Source organism: Salmo salar, chromosome 13 (assembly GCF_965601325.2).
Source record: "Salmo salar chromosome 13, fSalSal1, whole genome shotgun sequence".
Classification (NCBI taxonomy): Eukaryota; Metazoa; Chordata; class Actinopteri; order Salmoniformes; family Salmonidae; genus Salmo; species Salmo salar.
Window position 1 is genome coordinate 48,204,883 of NC_138303.1, and position 19,879 is coordinate 48,224,761.

General features: G+C 40.2%; 1 long non-coding RNA gene across 1 annotated transcript; it reads left to right on the forward strand.

Annotated features, from left to right (window-relative positions):
• The first annotated feature begins 14 nt into the window (after positions 1-14).
• On the forward strand, positions 15-19,399 carry LOC106566954 (uncharacterized). The gene is made up of 6 exons (XR_001319978.3): positions 15-241; positions 916-962; positions 18,458-18,584; positions 18,669-18,782; positions 18,880-18,953; positions 19,105-19,399. It is a non-coding gene; the product is annotated as an uncharacterized LOC106566954 (long non-coding RNA).
• The last annotated feature ends 480 nt before the right edge of the window (positions 19,400-19,879 follow it).

A 19,879-nucleotide genomic window follows, 5' to 3' on the forward strand; every position in this document is an offset into this window, starting at 1 on the left:
GATCTCTTATCTCTTTCCTCCTCCCCCCTCCCTCTCCGGTACTACCGCTGTTGCCACTACCGGCACCTTCTTGACTACCCCTTTAAGAGCAACAAATTCTTTTTCGCAAACCCGTGGGATCCGGACTAGCAATGGACATAGCATGATAGCCTATGTGATGGGGTCAAGGTCGCATCCCTAAACTTTTAACAAATATCACTACTGATCATTCAAAATGATCACATCACAAATCTCATTTAAGGTAAAGTAAAAACAATAACAAAACAAAAAAGAAATAGCTTACTATTGTTATTACTGGCTATTATTATCAGCCTATTTATTATTAGGCTATGATTATGAATATGATGGCTTTAATGTTACCGTTGTTCTTCTCATTATTAGTATTGCTATAATAATGAATTACGAGAAAGATAGGCCCTATTCTATTACAGATAGGCTATCTCAAAATATGTTTAGACTATATTTACAAATAACGCCATTGACGTGTCATCTGTCATTGTGTTCAATGTAGGCTACTCAAATGTCACGTTCTGCAAGGGGTTATTTTTGACTCCACTAATTGAAATGCATACGTTGGAGTCTATGCATCGTAAACAACAGGTGTAGATTAGCAGTGAATTTATGATATAGCTCTCCGTAATGAAAATGTTGCACGCTTTGCCCCGGAGCTAACCACACGAAACGACAGCTGTTGATGCATGCAGCCGCCGACTTTCAATAGACGGGACAAGGGACATGAGCGGGCTGGTTTCAATGAATTGTATTTCTAAAGGAAACATATTAAGTCAATGTATTTTTAATTTAAACGATTATTTATTTCTGTACACCTATCCTCTCCGTGCACTATGGCGCAGATGTCATACTTAGCTACTAAAAAGTCATGAATGAAAACATGTAGCGCCATTGTTTCCCAAGGACTCCAGGTAAACCCAGCGAGGAGGAATAGGTTGTGAATTTCAACTGTAAGTATGATTTTGCCTTCCATTTGTTTTACGTTGCATGTATGGCATTCAGACATGCCGTGTGTATGACAGCAGGCGTCTGTTGCTCGTTGCATGCATATTAACAGGCAATGTTAGGTGTGCGGTCGATTTTAGTTGGAGGTTTGGTTATATGCTCTATAGCCTATTCTGCAGCCCATAACGCAGCTAAGCAATTGAAATATGTAAGTCTGTAGGCTACCGTATGTATGAATTAATACAATATTTACAGTGAACTATATGGATGTTGAACGAAAGAAAGGCGAATATTCCTATAGTTCTGTACTAATCCACATGTATGATTACTGTTCAATTGAAGCAGTTAAGAAAATAACATATCTAGTCAAGCAAATATCAGGAAAGTATCGGCCTATCTGACAACAAAAAGCATGGATATTCGGCATAATCCATTATTCGCATTTGAAGTTAATTTCATTATTGGTCCTATTGCATGCAGTTAATTATTATTATTATAAACCACATTGCTGTATCACTGTTATTATAATAATTAAGTTTATTATATTGTAAGGATTAATGTTATTATTATTACTTTCAACTACTTCGACGCAACATGTAGATAGATTTTAATTCACAGACCTACATGTAAAACCAAATCAGGAATTCTATGTTCATTAAAAAAACTACGTAAAAATGGATGTATAGCATATTATTTGAAAACATAGTCCTAGAAAAGAAACGAGTTGCATGATTACTTGCATGACCAGGAGATTGATCTCGGAGCGAATTACATGTTGTGATTTGTAAACGGGAAAAGGGTACCTTTACAGAAGATAAAGACCCATTAAGACCGTTGGGATCAACAACGGGTGGGATCAAAGCCTTGATTGAACACCAATACGAAATTATTATAAATATTAATTAAATAATACATGATAATAATAATAATACTTTTGTCATAGTATTCATTCATTACTTATTATTGTTATTAGTAGTAGGCCCAATTTGTTTTTATTATTGGGCTATTATGGTAGTATTGGGGATAAGATGGAATGGGCCTAAGTAACAAGGGGACTTGAATATTCACCAAATATTGCAATTGCATATTACATCCAATGCTTGATACTATATTTAGAAACGTATGGAAAAAAACATCAGCACAGGACTACAATCTACATCGGCACAGGACTACAATCTACATCGGCACAGGACTACAATCACCAACCATAATTGATCATTTCATTTTAAGCAGTACAAGTCAACCATGCATTCAACATGCCATGTGGTTGACAAGGCGTCCACATTTCCTCTAAAATAGCCATTGTGACAAATTTAGTAATTTCAACTATTAATCTAACATTGAGAAAACATTGTTGGTGGAATCTTATGTTGCCAAACAGAGAGTTATTACGCAGGTGTTACAAAAACTCTCACTGTAACCGAGTGACATTGAGCCAACAATCGACAGGTTAGTGTTCATTTCATGTATCAGTGCTACTTTGTTTAGCCTACTCCTGGGTGTCTAAAAGAGCGATAGACTGACGACTGGGAATATCAATAGTCGTGTCTCAATCGATTGATTGCATCGATAGCATTTCCTGTTTAAGTGAAGTAAAAATAAAAAGGGCCATTCAACAGCAGTTTTCTCTGTCTTTTCTTCTCCAAAATGTTTACACCAGCTCTCCAGAACAATTTAAACGTGCGCCAAATTTCTCTCTCACATTTGGCTGGACACATTATTTCATATGGTGGGTGCAACGCCTTTTTGAGAGCAATTAACTGAGACTATCCTTGTAAAGAAGAGTGTTGCTCTTCGGCACCCGTTCATTGTGGAATACATTTTGTGCGTCATTTAAACGTCTGCCTTTTACGAGCTCAACGTGATGGCTTTATAACCCCGCATTTTGTTGTATTTTCTTCACATATTCCTGCAGTTTTAACACGGTAGGCACAGCGGCAGGACCAGACCCCGGAAGAGAGATGTGCTGCTGCAATCCGGGCTGCAGCAGCAAAATACGTTTTTTGAATTGATTGATTTAAAATTAAATATAAAACAAAAGCTCTGCATTATCTTGTACATTTGTTATTTATCTATGACCTATTCCATTTAGGCCTATATATTGGCATATACACATAGGCTACATACACTACATGACCAAAGGTATGTGGACACCTGCTCGTCGAACATCTCATTCCAAAATCATGGGCATTAACATGGAGTTGGTCCCTTCCTTTCCTGCTATAACAGACTCCACTCTTCATGGAAGGCTTTCCTCTAGATGTTGGAACATTGCCGCAGGGACTTGCTTCCATTCAGCCACAAGAGCAATGCTGATGTTGGGCGATTAGGCCTGTCGGCGTTCCAATTCTTCCCAAAGGTGTTTGATGGGGTTGAGGTCAGGGCTCTGTGCAGGCCAGTCAAGTTCTTCCACACCGATCTTGACAAACCATTTCTGTATGGACCACGTTTTGTGCACGGGGCATTGTCATGCTGAAACATGAAAGGGCCTTCCCCATACTGTTGCCACAAAGTTGGACGCACTGAATGTCATTGTATGCTGTAGAGTTAAGATTTCCCTTCACTGTAACTAAGGGGCCTAAACCATGAAAACAGCCCCAGACCATTATTCCTCCATCAAACTTTACAGTTGGCACTATGCATTGGGGCAGGTAGCGTTCTCCTGGCATCCGCCAAACCCAGATTCGTCCGACGGACTGCCAAATGGTGAAGCATGACATTAATTTCCAATGAAACGCTGCGTTTGCCTTGTAACGTTTTGTTGCAGAGGCAGTTGCAGTGCGTTCGGTGAGGGGCATCTGTTGGATTTATCGAAAGTATGCGTCTAACTGTATGCGTAGACGGCTTGACAGAAATGGTAGCAGAAAGTGAATGTTGAACTTTTGTTGCATACACACCTACAGCGTCACTGCGCAAAATGGTACGCAGTATCATCTGGGGTACGCAGCATCATCTGGATATGTGTGTGCAACAAAAGTTCAACATTCACCTGCTACCATTTGTAACACATACAGTTAGACGCATGCACCACACAGAACGTAGTCTACCTAGGCCTGCATTCATGGGGGCATTTATCATTAAGTCAAGTTTATTGATCAGTGACATATGAAATAAACTGACTGTGGAGTGGATAGAAATATTCAGACATCCATGGTTCTGGGGGCACTACTTCTTATCATAACATTCATCTTTATCAAGGTCAAGGAGTAAAATAGTAGTGGGCCTATGTTAGTATTAAAACGCCAATTCTTAAAACAACAAATGTTGCTTTAGAATGAATAATTACTAACGATGTAGGCTATTATAAGGCTTATAATAGTAGTATATATTTAGTTATTAATGAATTTAGGCATGTAGGATGTAATGATGAGGGTGGAGTTGGTGGTGATAACCATGATTGTAATCTTCATAGTCATCCACCACCACCATCATCCTCATCATTGAGGCTTTTCTCATACAGTTTCAACCCATCATTGGTTAGTTGAAAGCTCTGAAGAAATTAGAGCTAGAATGGGGATCAGGCGTGACCCAGCAGGCCCAGTTCAAACAATATGGGATTGGTGTGGTCTGTGGTCCGCGACTCCGGTGCAGTTTTCCCCGACACAGGCTGAAACACAAGCTGTATCCAAGGTGGAAAGGGCACCCGGGACTATGCGTAACGCAGAGATAACGGAGCTGTGCATTATATGTGAAATTAAACACCTTGTCGTCAGGATTTGGGACAGAGCAGTCAAGCGACATAAAAAAAGTGGGGCCGCGGGCTTTGTGAATTATGGGAGTATTGTACATATGTGAACAGTAATTCTGCCACAGCCAATGAAATGGGAGAGTAAACATGGTAACTGGAAGGTGGTGGAAATTCCAGGTTGCAGGCTACCCCCCACCACACACAGAGAACTGCCTACTCTCCGCTCCCCTCTCGCGCTCTGGCTCGGCGCTATTGTGACTGCGCATTAAAGAACTACCAGCCTGTCGAGTGTCGACACTGGGGATACAGTAAGCATTTATAAAGGGACAGACTTACAGAGAGAAAAAACGTTTTAAACGACAAATGTGGGGATCTATTCGTCCATCACTCACCAACATTTAGCCTACAATGTCAAGATTTACCAATGCCCTGTCCTGCACAGCGGCTAAATGAATCTGTAATTAGAATATTTCCCTTTCAGTTGGTTTAAGTAGGGAGCACAAACAGACCACCCCGAGTCAAGGTGTTTGGCCGATGCACTGGAGCGGGCCTACCCGTAGCGCTGCACTGACTGGTCCCTCTTTGTACTCCTGCTAATGAAGTTCCAAAAGCGGTCCGTGAAGTTGCCTTGATAATCATTAGCCATTGATTGGATTGAAGACCTTGAGCGTATATGGGAAATGGGAAATCTGACCGCTAATCCTAGACAGACTTTTTCCTGTGTTAAGGCGCAGTCAGAGACAGTTAGTCCATATAGCCTAAAATGTGGAAATATATGTAAGATAAAAAAAGATTGAGGGGCAGGCAGCTGCTGTCTGGGTATATCACAATGTGGTTTATAAAATGCGATAGGATTAGATTACACATTTATTGACATTTCTTATTTAGCATATAAAAACGAAAATGTGCATTTAACATATGTCTTTGAACTACACCATGTTTATGAGTAGCCTATAGGCCTAACCCTATTCAGCGAAACCTATTCAAATATTCAGCAATGATCTTAACCAAAGGGAAATATAAATTCCCTTTGGTTAAGATCATCGCTTAGCCTACCTATTTTTATACTAACTACATGCATGGTTCAATACTTGCTTAAGCCAACCTCTTCATGATAAATTGCATTTACAACCGTCATTGACGTTTGGCATGAGCCTCGTTTCCCAGTTGCGATGTAACTTAAGCATTACGATGATCGTACCAGATGCATTGTTATTTACGTGGCAACTTTTTAAGAGTGTTTCCCAAACAAGCACATAGAGAGAACATTCACGAAGTGCGTCATTAGACCATGTGTTGATGCTGATAGGATCGAAAGAAAAGCAGTGCTGCTCTCGGATCAGCTTTCTCTATTCAAATCTTACCTTAACATTATAATTATTCCACAATAGGCAGATCAGCTCCTAGAGAGATATCACCACCCATGGCTGCAAATAGGCTATTTAGATAGCTTATTATGCGTAACAATTAATAATGCACTTAATCACAGACCGGGCACATCATTGCGCATATGTTGTCACACATCATGAAACACAATGAGGGAAACATGACAGACAGTAGCATAGTTACAAACTAGAACTCAATTGATTGAACATGAACTTGATTTTGATATGATTGAAATAGCCTGTATAGGCCCATTTAGCCTGTGTATCGTTTAATGTCGTCATGTCGGTTTTCATTTCACACATCATTTTATCCTTTACTTGTTTATAACAATTGCAAATACTTTGGCAACTTTGTGACTTCCGATAACTTCAAAACGAAGTTGACTACAAATACAGTCAGACAGATCTTGATTTTATGTTTAGTGAAAATCTGTGAATAAAGTGACGAGGAAGGGCAAAAAAAACATTAATGATGCTCTTTGGCTACTCTACGAGTGGTCTGGATCACTCGAAGATATGTGGAGGTTTTTAAGAGCCACGTTACTAACAAAGGCTCTGGGAAACAAGGCTCTGGGAAACACCTTGGCTACTAAAGCTACATTGTAAGAAGATTCTAACAATGATTTTAATGCTACGATGGCTCTGGGAAACAAGGCCCTGACCATGTGGAATAAAGAAATACACTAGTATGTGGACACCCTTTCAAATGAGTGGATTCGGCTATTTAGCCACACCTGTTGCTGACAACTGTATAAAATCGAGCACACCGCCATGCAATCGCCATAGACAAACATCGGCTGTAGAATGCCCCATACTGAAGAGCTCAGTGACTTTTAAGGTGGCACCTTCATAGGATGTCACCTTTCCAACAAGTCAGTTTGTAAAATGACTGCCCTGTTAGCGCTGACCCGGTCAACTGTAAATGCTGTTATTGTGAAGTGGAAATGCCGCAAAGTGGTAGGCCACAAAAGCTCACAGAACAGGACCGCTGAGTGCTGAACTGGGTAAAAATGGTCTGTCCTTGGTTGCAAAACTCACTACCAAGTTCTAAACTGCCTCTGGAAGCAACGTCAGCCCAAGAACTGTTTGTCCGGAGCCTCATGAAATGGGTTTCCATGGCCGAGCAGCCTCACACAAGCCTAAGATCACCATGCATAATGCGTCAGCTGGAGTGGTGTAAAGCTCACCACCATTGGACTCTGGAGCAGTCGAAATGTGTTCTCTGGCATGATGAATCATGCTTCACCATCTGGCAGTCTGACAGACGAATCTGAGTTTGGTGAAAGATCGCTACCTGCAAAAATGCATAGGGACAACTGTCAAGTTTGGTGGAGGAGGAATAATGGTTTGTGGATGTTTTTCATGGTTTGGGCTAGGCCCTTTAGTTCCAGTGAAGCAAAATCTTAAAGCTACAGCATACAATGACATTCTAGACGATTCTGTGCTTCCAACTTTGGAAGAATTTGACTGGCCTACACAGAGCCCTGACCTCAACCCCATCGAACACCTTTGGGATGAATTGGAACGCGACTGTGAGCCAGGCCCTAATCGCCCAACATCAGTGCCCAACCTCACTAATGCTCTTGTGGCTGAATGGAAGCAAGTCCCTGCAGCAATGTTCCAATATCTAGTGGTATGCCTTCCCAGAAGAGTGGAGGCTGTTATAGCCGCAAAAGGGGGGGGGGGGGGGGGGGGGGACCAACTCCATATTAATGCCCATGATTTTGGAATGAGATGTTCGAAGGGCGTGGGTCCACATACTTTTGGTCATGTAGTGTATGTAGCCTATGTGTAAATGCCAATATATAGGCCTACGTGGAATAGTTAATAGAAAAATATGAAATGCACAAATGCATTTACATTTCATTTAAAATCAATCAATTCCAAGATTGATGTTCGCTGCTCTGCATAGCCATGGGCTTTAAAAATATATATTTTTTTTTATCGATTAGCATATTGGATTGACGCTCTGTAGCTTAAAAAATAAATGAAAAACGGATATTGCTGCTGCAGCACACCTATTTTCCGGGGTCTGGGCCAGCCGCTGTGCCTACCGTGTTACACCGCAGGAAAACGGCAACAATCTGGGAAGAAATACTCCAAAATGCGGGCTTTCTTTACAAGTGTAGTCACAGTTAATTGCTCTTAAAAAAGGCGTTGTACCCACCATATGAAATAATTTGTCCAGCCCAATGTAAGAGAAACATTTGGAGCACGTTTAAATTGTTCTGGAGAGCTGGTGTAAACATTTTGGAGAAAAAAAGACAGAGAAAACTGCTGTTGAATGGCCCTTTTTATTTTTACTTCACTTAAACAGGAAATGCTATCGATGCAATCAATCGATTGAGACACGATTGATTGCGTGTAACTACAACGACTTTGAGAAGTGAATTAAGTCGGTCGACAGTCAATGATAGGCCTACGTTTCATTTGTTTGGTTATATTTCTCAGGTCTCGGTAAACGAAACAGCCCTTTTCAAAATTAATACATGTAAAATGATGTCTGATAAACGATTTCAATTATAATATATTTCCCCTTGCCTCCATAGCCTATTATGTTTGCGACAAAATGGCCTACTTATTTATCTGTGAGTAAAATACAAGCAAATGTGACTGCTGGCCCAATTATCAAATAAAGTGAAATTAGAAATGGTTTAAGTCAGTGAATGTAGAACTCACAATTTTGACCATTCCACTTTAGTCAAATTTGCTGAAATTAAATTGCACTAAATGAAGACCTTCTCCAAAAAGTATTTATTAATTAATGCTTAAACCTACACATAAAATCCCACAATAACTGCACCGGTATTACACTATCGTTATTGTTGCCGGTTAATTAATCTGGTGTTACATTTCCATCCATAATCCCTGAAAATCAAAGGAGCGAGAGGTCGGTAGAACCCCGCCACACAAACGCACACAGTGCTTGGGCTACAGCGAAGATTACCCCGGTGTAGAAATGACCCTTTATGATGTAGCTAATCAATCAAAAGTCACTACGAGGACGCTGGAATCCCAATCTTAATCTCGCATGCTACTAGGGTTGGGGAAATAAGATTTTACACGCGTGTGTTTCCTCATCATCATCGTCATCATCATTGTGCGAGGCCTACGATTTCATACAAAATAATTAATATAGCCTAAATTAACAATGAATAGCATATTTGATTCTTATTCTTATCAGGCCCATAGGCCTACTACTGAACTAGGCTACTGTAAAAAGTAACAACGAAATATTATAATGGCGGTATTGAAATACTTGTTTCGATAATGTGATATAAACCTTACAATGTTGTTATCAATATGTGAATCAAATCATTTAAATATCACGACACTGAACAAGGCGTCCACGGATCTCCAATAAATACCTAGTTTATACCCTCCTAACAAAAATAACTGGTAGCATAACCACTGCGAAGAAGACAAGAAATATGTTTTGCTACAGCGATCCATCCAGCTGTGTCCAATCCCAACAAACATTTTCACTGATCTCTCCATCTATTTACGGAATGTGATGTATGTAGAGTAATATAGGCTATATATGGCTCTGGATGTAGGCCTACGCATCAAGTTGGTTCGAATAACTGGCTGGTGTGCCTTGAAAACGTTTCAATAAAGTTCAATAATAAAGTACACTGACAAGTTCGTGACCTGGTCGCAGCTGGGCAAGGATCTGTGATTCATTTATTTTAAGCCTACATACTATTAATCTATATTAGCCTATGCCTCAATGAGACAACGACCTTGTGAGAAGATACACCCCATTGCTAGGATAAACAGCTTTGAGATTGCAAATATGCAATGACTATATTATTACAATTTATACTCAGGACAATGCATTACATTTGAATTTATAGTCGTCATATATCAATCCATTATTTGAACTCTCATATAACATTTTTGAAGTAACAGTAGTCTAAAGGTTCTGCAATTGAACAAGAGTGCTGATGTATCAACCTGGGGCCGGTTTCCCGATGGAATTTAGGCTCAGAGTGTTTTAACGATGCATCTTTCCAACAACGGCCGAAGATGTAATAAGCGTTTCCCAAAACACCTCGCAGATAGAACGGTGCAAGTGCTTCGTTGGAGCGTGTCGATAGTGATAGGATCGAAAGAAAGGGAGCGCTGCTCTTGGATCAGCTTTCTGCATTATAATTATTTCACAATAATGACGACGGATCAGCTCCCAGAGCGATATTAGCGCCTACAGCTATTAGCGCCTATTCTAATGCACACCCAATAAACATTTATTAAATCACCGATTTGGCACATCATTACGCACATGTTAGGTTACGCACATTGAGACAAATTACAGACAGTAGCCTACAAGTTGAAAAATATAACTCAATTGATTGACCATGAAATGTATTTCAAAATGATTGAAATAGGCCTAATGCAGTCATACCGAGGTAAAGAAGGATATTCGACGGATATTCGCCTGTTACGTCCACCAACAGCAGTTAGGGACCGTCAACATAGTGACAAATCAAATTCTTCACATTTCAATAGCTATTTAATCATTACTCCTAAAACGTTCAAAACTGGTTCTAGCTAACCTGAAGGCATAGACAAACATTGCACACATGTATATTTTGTCGATTTACATCTCGCACTATTTTAAATAATTTATTGACACTTTTTAATTTCAATAGCTCATTGGTCATATGACCTACTGGACTCAAACAAGGTTCAGATTGTCAACTGACTACCCTTCTATATTGCACACCCTTTAGTTTGTCCATTTTCATCTCACAAGAATTTACATGAATTTTTCAAAATGTGCAATTTCAATAGCTCCTTGGTCATGTGACCTACTGACCTTTTTTTTTATATATATATATATATTTTAGTCATTTAGGAGACACTCTTATCCAGAGCAACCTGCAGTAGTGAATACATACATTGCATACATTTCATTTCATGCATTTTAATGTAATTTTTAATTTTATTTTTTGTACTGGCCTCCCGTGGGAATCGAACCCACAACCCTGGCATTGCACACACCATGCTCTACCAACTGAGCCACAGGGAAGGCCTCAAACAAGGTTCAGAATATCTATTGACTACCCTTCTATATTGCACACTCTGATGTTTGTCTACTTTCATTTCATGCTATTAGACTTAAATCTGTAAGCTTTGTAGGCCTTCATTTCACATGGGTGTTTAAAAATGTTTTTGAAGTTAACAAATGTTCCAGCCTTGCAATAACTATCTTACACATGGGCACTGAAAAGATCTGCAAATGGCTGTATGTGGTATGGATCAAGGACAGGAGAGGTGTTCAAACAGAGGTGCTTAAAGTAAGGCGCACAGGTAGGCCTCATGAAAAACAATGTTTCATATGCTCTTTTTAATCACAGTAATATGCAGGGATTTGTCAGTCAGAGTGAGCTTGATAAGGTGAAATAATCATTTTCATAGCATCCCTTTCACATACTGTACATTAAGACAAATCCTTCTATGTTGAGTATTAGAATGCAGTTTACAGAACCTGATAATGACTTGATATTTGAGTGCATTCACAACAAGCCACTTGCAGACAACTTACAAAATGCAGCAGTGCATACATACAGTGAGGGAAAAAAGTATTTGATTACCTGCTGATTTTGTACATTTACCCACTGACAAATAAATTATCAGTCTATAATTTTAATGGTAGGTTTATTTGAACAGTGAGAGACAGAATAACAACAAAAAAATCCAGAAAAACGCATGTCAAAAATGTTATAAATTGATTTGCATTTTAATGAGGGAAATACGTATTTGACCCCCTCTCATTCAGAAAAATTTCTGGCTCCCAGGTGTCTTTTATACAGGTAACGAGCTGAGATTAGGAGCACACTCTTAAAGGGAGTGCTCCTAATCTCAGCTTGTTACCTGTATAAAAGACACCTGTCCACAGAAGCAATCAATCAATCAATCAGATTCCAAACTCTCCACCATGGCCAAGACCAAAGAGCTCTCCAAGGATGTCAGGGACAAGATTGTAGACCTACACAAGGCTGGAATGGGCTACAAAACCATCGCCAAGCAGCTTGGTGAGAAGGTGACAATACTTGGTGTGATTATAGGCTAATGGAAAACACAAAAGAACTGTCAAGCTCCCTCAGCCTGGGGCTCCATGCAAGGTCTCACCTTGTGGAGTTGCAATGATCATGAGAACGGTGAGGAATCAGCCCAGAACTACACGGGAGGATCTTGTCAATGATCTCAAGGCAGCTGGGACCATAGTCACCAAGAAAACAATTGGTAACACACTACGCCGTGAAGGACTGAAATCCTGCAGCGCCCGCAAGGTCCCCCAGCTCAAGTTTGCCAATGAACGACTCAGAGGACAACTGGGTGAAAGTGTTTTGGTCAGATGAGACCAAAATGGAGCTCTTTGGCATCAACTCAACTCACCGTGTTTGGAGGAGGAGGTGGAAACATTATGCTTTGGGGGTGTTTTTCTGCTAAGGAGACAGGACAACTTCACCGCATCAAAGGGACGATGGACAGGGACATGTACCGTCAAATCTTGGGTGAGAACCTCCTTCCCTCAGCCAAGGCATTGCAAATGGGTCGTGGATGGGTATTCCAGCATGACAATGACCCATAACACACAGCCAAGGCAACAAAGGAGTGGCTCAAGAAGAAGCACATTAAGGTCCTGGAGTGGTCTAGCCAGTCTCCAGACCTTAATCCCATTGAAAATCTGTGGAGGGAGCTGAAGGTTCGAGTTGCCAAACGTCAGCCTCGAAACCTTAATGACTTGGACAAGATCTGCAAAGAGGAGTGGGACAAAATCCCTCCTGAGATGTGTGCAAACCTGGTGGCCAACTACAAGAAACGTCTGACCTCTGTGATTGCCAACAAGGGTTTTGCCACCAAGTACTAAGTCATGTTTTGCAGAGGAGTCAAATACTTATTTCCCTCATTAAAATGCAAATCAATTTATAAAATTTTTGACATGCGTTTTTCAGGATTTTTTTGTTGGTATTCTGTCTCTCACTGTTCAAATAAACCTACCATTAAAATTATAGACTGATCATTTTTTGTCAGTGGGCAAACGTACAAAACCAGCAGGGGATCAAATACTTTTTTCCCTCACTGTAAGAGGGTTCCTTTTTCTGATGAACATAGTTATTTGATGCATGGCCTACTATTTCTAACTGGAAAAATACATTCCTATGTCTTTTGTGAGTAAAATCCTTTTTCCAAAATTGATTTAGGTACATTTTTGTGAAGTGGTATGAGGGTTGTGATATGGGTCATTTAATAGTAAAATCATTTAAGGGATCAATACATTTCTATATCGCTTCCCCAGTATCTGCATGAACCATCAAGTGTTTTTGGTTGACCCTGCTGGACAGAAAGAGAAGGAGGAATCGGAATACCCTGCATTCAAATTCAGGTCTTAGTTATTCCATTGTACTGGATCTAATACATATTAGCATTTTACCTACATTCATAAGTGTAATACTTTTTTATGACATACTTTCAAAAAATCTCTTGGCTGCTGGCTCTGTCACTTTCAGACATGCGCAGGCAGACTGAAAGGGGAAGGGTAGCTTTTGACTCGAACCACAGGGGTTCTCTGTAAAGAGAGAGTAATCCAAAAGGCACAGACACACCCCTTGACTTTCAATTGGCACCCTTGACCTGTATGTATTCTCTCCTGATTGGTCTCCGTGGTGCTTAGTCACAGGGAACTCCGTTGCCGGCCCCATCATAAAGTTTTTACACAGTCTGGCAGTCTGACTAAAGTGCCAGAGGTATGAGGAGAGACATCCTCTGTATTTATGGGAACAAATATTTCCTAACAATTTAGATCCTATTCTTGGACGGATAGAAGACACAATGCATCAATGCATTTTTTTTGTATTACTAATTACTGTCCATGAGTAACCTCAACCTTCAGGGTCTGTGGGTGTTTGGGCCAATAAAGTGCCAACTCAATTCTACCACTGACTAGTCTCTCATGCCCCTATGAACGGGGACATAGGGCAATAGTTTTTAAAACCTCTTACATCTAGACGTCCCGCTAGCGGAACACCTGCTCCAATATCCAATGATAGGCGTGGCGCGAATTACAAATTCCTCAAAAATACAAAAACTTCAATTTTTCAAACATATGACTATTTTACAGCATTTTAAAGACAAGACTCTCCTTTATCTAACCACACTGTCCGATTTCAAAAAGGCTTTACAGCGAAAGCAAAACATTAGATTATGTCAGCAGAGTACACAGCCAGAAATAATCAGACACCCATTTTTAGCATATAATGTCACAAAAAACAAAACCACAGATAAATGCAGCACTAACCTTTGATGATCTTCATCAGATGACAACCCTAGGACATTATGTTATACAACACATGCATGTTTTGTTCAATCAAGTTCATATTTATATCAAAAACCAGCTTTTTACATTAGCATGTGACGTTCAGAACTAACATTCCCACCGAACACTTCCGGTGAATTTACTAAATTACTCACGATAAACGTTCACAAAAAACATAACAATTATTTTAAGAATTATAGATACAGAACTCCTTTGTGCAATCGAGGTGTCCGATTTTAAAATAGCTTTTCGGTGAAAGCACATTTTGCAATATTCTGAGTACATAGCCCGGCATCACAGGGCTAGCTATTTAGACACCCAGAAAGTTTAGCCTTCACCAAACTCCGATTTACTATTAGAAAAGTTTGATTACCTTTGGTGTTCTTCGTCAGAATGCACTCCCAGGACTGCTACTTCAATAACAATTGTTGATTTGGTTCATAATAATCCATTGTTATATCCAAATAGCAGCGTTTTGTTCGTGCGTTCAAGACACTATCCAAGGCTGACGAAGGGTCACGCGCACAACGCATTTTGTCACAAAGAAATTCGAAATATTCCATTACCGTACTTCGAAGCATGTCAACCGCTGTTTAAAATCTATTTTTATGCCATTTTTCTCGTAAACAAGCGATAATATTCCGACCGGGAGTGGTGGTTTTCGTTCAAAGATAAAACATGGAGTCGACTCGTGCACGAGCCTGAGTCTCACAGTACTGTGACCAGCCACTATCCAAACGCGCTAATGTTTTTCAGCCAGAGCCTGCAAAGCCACGATTCAGCTTTTTGCCGCCTTCTGAGAGCCCATGGGAGCCGGAAGTGGAAGTGTCACGTAACAGTAGAGATCCCCTGTATTGGATAGAGATAATCAAGAAGGCCAAGAAATTGTCAGACAGGGCACTTCCTGCATGGAATCTTCTAAGGTTTTGGCCTGCCAAATGAGTTCTGTTATACTCACAGACACCATTCAAACAGTTTTAGAAACTTTGGAGTGTTTTCTATCCAAAGCTAATAATTATATGCATATTCTAGTTTCTGGGCAGGAGTAATAATCAGATTAAATCGGGTACGTTTTTTATCCGGCGGTGAAAATACTGCCCCCCTAGCCATAACAGGTTAATCTAAACCAGCCCTTTTTTACTGGAGTACACTAACCTCTAATTGGGGCTCTTTTCTTGATACATAGTAGCAGTTTACCAGATAAGAGGTCAAGAAGATCAAAAAGTAGATTGTTGTAAGGGTGTTTTACATCCTGTGCTGGCCCCATTGTCATATCCATTCTGGATTCTGAGTGGTAAAATCATAGCTGAAAAATGCCTCTATGTATGTGTATACATTTTCCCCCAAGACAGAACTGCCAAAGGGGGTGGAGTTGCAATCTACTGCAGAGACAGCCTGCAGAGTTTTGTCATACTATCCAGGTCTGTGCCCAAACAGTTAGAGCTTCTACTTTTAAAAATCCAGAAATAAGTCTCTCACTGTTGTCTCTTGTTACAGCCCCCCCTCAGCCCCCAGCTGCGCCCTGGACACCATATTTGAATTAATTGCCCCCCATTTATCTTCAGAGTTTATACTGTTAGGTGACCTAAACTGGGATGTGCTTAACACCCCGGCCATCCTACAATCTAAACTAGACGCCCTCAATCTCACCCAAATTATCATGGAACCTACCAGGTACAATCCCAAATCCGTAAACTCGGGCACCCTCTTAGATATCATCCTGACCAACCTGTCCTCTAAATACACCTCTGCTGTCTTCAACCAGGATCTCAGCGATCACTGCCTCATTGCCTGCATCCGTAATGATTCTGCGGTCAAAGGACCACCCCTCATCACAGTCAAACGCTCCCTAAAACACTTCAGCGAGATAGCCTTTCTAATCGACCTGGCCTGGGTATCCTGGAAAGATATTGACCTTATTCCGTCAGTAGAGGATGCCTGGTTATTCTATAAAAGTGCTTTCCTCACCATCTTAAATAAGCATGCCGCATTCAAAAAATGTAGAACCAGGAACAGATATAGCCCTTGGTTCACTCCAGACCTGACTGCCCATGACCAGCACAAAAACATCCTGTGGCGTACCGCATTAGCATCGAATAGCCCCCGTGATATGAAACTTTTCAGGGAAGTTAGGAACTTATAGGCAGACTCAACAGCCTTGGTTTCTCAAATGACTGCCTCACCTGGTTCACCAACTACTTCTCCGATAGAGTTCAGTGTGTCAAATCGGAGGGCCTGTTGTCCGGACCTCTGGCAGTCTCTATGGGGGTGCAACAGGGTTCAATTCTCAGGTCGACTCTTTTCTCTATATACATCAATGATGTTGCTCTTGCGGCTGGGGATTCTCTGATCCACTTCTATGCAGACGTCACCATTCTGTATACTTCTGGCCCTTCTTTGGACACTGCGTTAACTAACCTCCAGACGAGCTTCAATGCCATACAACTCTCCTTCCGTGGCCTCCAACTGTTCTTAAATGCAAGTAATACTAAATGCATACTCTTCAACCGATCGCTGCCCACACCTGCCCGCCCGCCCGTCCAGCATCCCTACTTTGGACGGTTCTGACTTAGAATATGTGGACAACTACAAATACCTAGGTGTCTGGCTAGACTGTAAACTCTCCTTCCACTCATATTAAGCATCTCCAATTCAAAATTAAATCTAGAATTGGCTTCCTATTTCACAACAAATCATCCTTCACTCATCCTGCCAAACATACCCTCGTAAAACTGACTAACCTGCCGATCCTTGACTTCGGCGATGTCATTTACAAAATAGCCTCCAACACTCTACTCAGCAAATTGTATGCAGTCTATCACAGTGCCATCCATTTCGTCACCAAAGCCCCATATACCACCCACCACTGTGACCTGTATGCTTTCGTTGGCTGGCCCTCGCTTCATATTTGTCGCCAAACCCACTGGCTCCAGGTCATCTATAAGTCCTTGCTAGGTAAAGCCCGGCCTTATCTCAGCTCACTGGTCACCATAGCAGCACCCACCCATAGCATGCGCTCCAGCAGGTATATTTCACTGGTCACCCCCAAAGCCAATTCCTCCTTTGGCCGCCTTTCCTTCCAGTTCTCTGCTGCCAATGACTGGAACAAATTGCAAAAATCACTAAAACTGGAGACTCACATCTCCCTCACTGTCTTTAAGCATCAGCTATCAGAGCAGCTTACAGATCATTGCACCAGTACGTATCCCATCTGTAAATAGCCCATCCAACTACCTCATCCCCATATTGTTATTTATTTTATTTATATATTTTTGTATTTTTTTTGCTCCTTTGCACCCCAGTATCTCTACTTGCACATTCATCTTCTGCACATCTATCACTCCAGTGTTTATTTGCAAAATTATAATTATTTCGCCACTACGGCCTATTTATTGCCTTACCTCCCTAATCTTACTTCATTTGCGCACACTGTATATAGACTTTTCTATTGTGTTATTGACTGTACGTTTGTTTATTCCATGTGTAACTCTGTGTTGTTGTTTGTGTCACAGTGCTTTGCTTTATTTTGGCCAGGTCGCAGTTGTAAATGAGAACTTGTTCTTAACTAGCCTACCTGGTTGAATAAAGGTGAAATAAAAAATAATAGAAATAACAAAATACTGTATGTGGGAATGTCTTATGTCCGTTCTACATGTAGAGTTGGTACATGGAATATTCATCAACTGCATATATCATAAATTGCTATTGCAAATAGAAGTATTATTTTCAACAACTGACATTTTCAGTTATTATTTTGACAAACACACTTTAACACACTTTGGTGCTTACAATTCATTCTCAATTGTCATAGATTTGGTGGGCACTGTCATCTGTGATCTTTGTGATATGACTTTCTTTAAGCACGTACTGATGAAACGGTCACTCTACATTTATTCACTCTGGGATAGGGTTGAATCCTATATGCTACTTTTATTATTGTCCTGTGAATGGTTCAGTGGCTATAATTTAGGCTGTATGTAGAATGGGGCATAAAGGAAATGACATCTACTAGATTATAGTGATAAGGAAATCAGCATACAGTTTTGGCCTGTGTATTCATTTGCCTGTAACTAATCAGAATTCCATTATGTTTCCATAAAAAAGAGAATACTTCAAAATGAGAAGATCCTGCCATGGAAAAGACGACTGCGTGGACATAAAGTGGAAAGGAGGGGAAATAACTCACACCATGCAGCAGGACACCTTCAGCTGTGGGGTCTTTGTAATGCAGGTTTGATAGGTATATTTTCAATAATGAATGTTTAGCTGTTATGTGACAATTAGGTCAAAAACTCTATTTTATTTTTTGGTGTAGATGGCCAAGGAAGTTGCACAGAACTTCCCCAACATCCCAAACTGATATAGAACCTTCAAAAACACATGGAGCAACTGCAAAAAGAAATGGCTGAGGATATACTAAAAATGTCTGGTATGTAATGACATTTAATTCAAAGTAAATGTGAATTCTTTATTTTTATGTAGTTATGTGGGACAGCCATATGTTCAGTTCATGCCTATGATTTCAGAGTTCAACAAAGCCAACAACTTCTTAATGTGTACCACTGATAAAGAACCTGGATGTGGCCCAAAGACTGACTGGGTTAGTAACTTTATTTAACATGTTTATAATCTTTTGACAACAGTGACGGCATGCAAGACAATTTATGATATAACACAATGGATGGCTAATTCAACATACTGCATTGATATTTGCTATTATTTATAACGTGTTATGCTTTGTTTTGTTTTAGATTGAATGTTTTGCATGCCAACGGGGGTTCCATGTGCTGTGCCTAGGAATGAAGACAAAAGAGTTCAACAGAGTGAAGAACACAAACTGGAAGTGCAGTCTTTATTGTTGAAAATGTATGCTATACCTCATCCACACTGAAGAGGCTCTGAAATGTACAACAACCAGCGATAAAGAGAAAGTTAACACTGTGAAATGTTTCATACTTATTTGAAGTAAAGTGTCTGACATGTTGGAAAAGATTAAAGGTCTACAATTTCTGTTTAATTTGTCAATATTAAATTTTTATTAATTGATTTACTGGCTACCATTATTGTGGTTACATGTTCAGTATATGTATTGACCAGCAAACCCACTGCAGCCTACCTCACTAGCTCACATTCCATCCCTACTTTGGACAATTAATAGCATGACTCTCGTACTTTGCCCTTTTCCTTTATGTTTTGATGTTAACAACGAAAGGAGATATTGTCTGTCTCTCTCCTATTGTGTACCGCTGTTAAATACTGTGGAAAAATAAAAAAAACAGAGAAAATAAGTACTTAGAACTACCAATTATTATAGATAAATATTGAAGAAACGGGTTATCACAACACTGGACTGAACCCCCTAATTGTCAAACTAATATTAATGTACAACAATATAGAAGAGACATAACTAAATCGTGAAAATAAGACCTGTGCAATGTTGTGCACATAATGACACTTATTTGGAGTCTGGCATCTGCCGTCACACAGAGACGGATAAAACATTTGATTCTATGTTTAGCGGAGATC